We start from the raw sequence: 3,810 nt of genomic DNA on the forward strand, positions 1-3,810 counted from the left end.
AGTGGTACTGATAACATGGTGCAATGCCTGAGTGATCAAGTGGAATCAAAAGGAGAAGCTGAAAAAAGATATCTAAACAAGACAGCTCCTGGTGATTACACAGAGTATGAATATGATGAAGACCTGGGCAGGATGTACAGCCAGCGATGTGTTGGGTTTGCTATCTCTGGAAGACGGAATTGACATAGAAGAATGTACCATCAAAATGCACGAGGAGTCAGCCAGAGAAAAGAGATCACTTTGTTGCAATACCAGTCAATGGGTGAACATCCATCCCAGCCCAAGAAAGCATAAAAGAAGGGGAAAGCAAATTGCCAAAGAAATCTTAGAAAGATTTACACAGAAACCAATGCATGGACAGCAGTGGAGACAGATCAAAACCCTTAGAAATAAAAGATTCATAGACTCATGGTTTGTAGAAGGATGCTGTCATAAACAGATAAGAAAAGTTAATAGCACAGAAGTACTTTATATCTCTTTGCCTGGAAAGGGTTAACCAGAACAGTGAGCCTGGCTGTCCCCTGACCAGAGGACCAATCAGAGGACAGGATACTTTCAAATCTTGAGGGAGGGAAGTTTTTGTGCTGTGCTGTTAGTTTTGGTTGTTGTTCACTCTGGGGGCTCAGAGGGATCAGACGTGCAACCAGGTTTCTCTCCAATCTCTCCAATACAGGCGCTTATAAGTTCAGACTAGTGAGTACTAGGTAGATAAAGTGAGTTAGGCTTATGGTTGTTTTCTTTATTTGCAAATGTGTATTTGGTTGGAAGGAGTTCAAATTGGTATTTGGCTGAAAAGATTCTAATTTGTACTTGTATACTTAGGCTGCGAGGGTGTTCCCAGTGTCTATAGCTGAAAGACCCTGTACCTATTCCATTTTTTAAAAATTTACAAAGATAATTCTTACTGTTTTTTCTTTCTTTAATTAAAAGCTTTTCTTGTTTAAGAACCTGATTGTTTTTTTATTCTGGTGAGACCCCAGGGGACTGGGTCTGGATTCACCAGGGAATTGGTGGGGAGAAAGGAGGGAAGAGAGAGAGAGGCTGATTTCTCTCTGTGCCAGGATTACTTTCTCTCTCAGGAAGAGTCTGGGAGGGGGAAAGAGAAGGAGGGAGGAAGGTAACTTGTCCTCTCTGTTTTTTGATTCAAGGCGTTTGAATCACACAGTGATCTTCCAGGATAACCCAGGGAGGGGAAGCCTGGGAGAAGCAACGGTGAGGGAAAGGGTTTACTTTCCTTGTGTTAAGATCCAGAGGGTCTGGGTCTTGGGGTTCCCCGGGCAAGGTTTTGGGGGGACCAGGTACTGGAATTCCTGGTTGGTGGCAGCGCTACAAGTACTAAGCTGGTAACTGAGCTTAGAGGAATTCATGCTGGTACCCCATCTTTTGGACGCTAAGGTTCAGAGTGGGGAATTGTACCATGACAGATGCCTCAAAAGAGAGGCAGGGATCCTCATTATGAGTACACAAGAGCCGTCCTTAAGGCTTAATGACATTTGAAATCAAATTGACTGACAGAACTGCTCCCCAATCTGCAGAATGTCTTCCAAAAAGGAAGAGATGGTGGAGCATGTGTCAAACATCTGCAGGAGTCTGGCTGGGAGAGTATATATGAACAGACACAATGACGTTGCCATCTTTCTGCACTGAAGCCTCTCTGGATTTAAATTAACCATGTGATGTTACAACCACTGAATCAAAGATGCTCTAGAGAATGAAAAAAAGGCTATGGTAATTGTCACAGGACAAAGACTGCAGTCACAGATGCTGGGCATAGCTGTTTTAGACAAACAAGCCCATGTTAATTGATACTGCCGGAGCAGCAGACAGAAACATGTAAAAGGAATGAGAAGAGGACAAAGTGTGAACATCTCTACTACAAAGTGCAATGATTATGAGCAAAGATTGTGCTGGCGATTACTGGAGCCCTCGGAGCGACCCCTATGGATATGAATGAGCAGATAAAGAATGGAAGACATCACAGTCTATGGCCTCCAGCAGACAGTGTTCTTTAGTCAAAGCTAAATGAGGGCATTTGAGCAACTAAAATGCAGGCTTTCTGTGGTGGGATTAACAAAAACTTCTAACCAAAATCTGTGGCGTCTGTCTGTGGCCAGGTTTCACTGGTGACTCATGGGGATAAATTTTAGATGGTGGCTTTCCCCTTTGTCTGCTTAAACATCTTGTGATCCCAGTGGTCCCTTCTGGCCTTGGAATCTGTGAATCTATGAAAGGAAATATAAGAAAACAAATTAATAATACTCATAATAACTAATGTTCCCATGATGTAATACTGAGGGGTATCAATAATACAAATCTGGATGATAGATGCCCCTGAAAGCTGTGGCCCACTGTACTAGGTAACATACAAAGAGCAAGATGGGCCAAGGGTGGGAAAGGAAACAGAGACCCTGAGTTGAAGGTTGTTGCATAAGGGGAGTGAGTAGAACCCAGTAATCCCAACACAGACACTTAGAAACTCCCAGCTCTATATGGTTTTGGTCTGAGCTCTCTCTGACTTTTGAGTATGAGCATCTTATAAAAGGTTTACACGGTATTTATTTTTGTCACGTAGTATGTGTAGGAGTGTACTCAGAGATGGACCCATTGAGTGTCAAAAGATTATGAGCGTAGACATACAGAATCATTTCCTTTGTTGAGAGAGATTTCTTGTAAAATGTGTATTGACCACATTGTGCTGCTGCACAAACACCTAGTGAGAGACAGCTTGTGTCACACCGAATTTGTAATCTTAACACAGAACACAAGGGAGGGGAAACTGAGGCACAAAATGACACAGCTTGGGCCAGTATCACATAGCAGGTCAGTGTCAGGGAGAGGAATAAATGCCATTTCTCCTGAGTAGCAGGCCTGTGCCCCTACAAGCTGGATCAGACTCATTGTTCTATACCCTACTGCCTCTCTGTAATTGTGACCACTTGAGTTTCCGTGAACTTTCAGGAAAACACAATACAGTAACTTTGCCTCTGCTCCTGTGCTATGCAGGGCTCCAAGGAGTGAGTGCCTAAAATCCCTTAGGGGAATAGACATGGATAAATATCCTTCCAACAGTAGACACATATAGCTTGTCTGGCAGAAAGCAACAAGTTCTTAGTATATTTCCAGCAGGCTGGGCTCCGTGTGAGCAGAGAATGGTCTGTCTTAATACAGTAATTGGGACATTTAGATTGATAGATAAATAACCAAAATGAAGCAGGTGTTGGAGGAGAGAAGAATTGAGAGGATTCCACCACCACTGGCATGGTAAGTTTGCTGTTGCAATGAAATACAAGTGGGGTTTGCAGAGGCACCCTTGAAGGGGAAAAAATGTAAATGGACACTATGTATTTTTTTCAGACTGCGAGTTTGGCCATGGATGACTAAAGCAGCCCAGATGAGGGGTTACTTTAGGAAAGTGATGATAGAAAGTTTGTGCCTCAGTTTCCTCCCATGGAAAGTGGGGGAATTAATCACAATGACTCAGATATTTTTAAAACATGGATCAAGAAACCTGAATCAAAATTGTCCTTAAGCCTTACACATTGTTGTCTTCAGTCTGATAGTTCATGGGAGATATTATGGGGTACATTTAGCAGTGACAGAGCAGAGAGGTTGGGAAAGAGGGAACAATTCCAATATATGACAAACAGGGCAGAGATAAAAAAAATAGATCTCTCTCTCTCCCTCTATCTCTCTCCCTCCTCTCTCTTCTCTCTCTCTCTCACTGTCTCTCAGGGACAAATGAAAACAAATGCAGAATCCATCTATCCATGTATTAATCTAATTATTTATTGTACTTCTTTCTTTCTATTT

The sequence above is a fragment of the Gopherus evgoodei genome, chromosome 21 (assembly GCF_007399415.2).
Source record: "Gopherus evgoodei ecotype Sinaloan lineage chromosome 21, rGopEvg1_v1.p, whole genome shotgun sequence".
NCBI classification, from domain to species: Eukaryota; Metazoa; Chordata; order Testudines; family Testudinidae; genus Gopherus; species Gopherus evgoodei.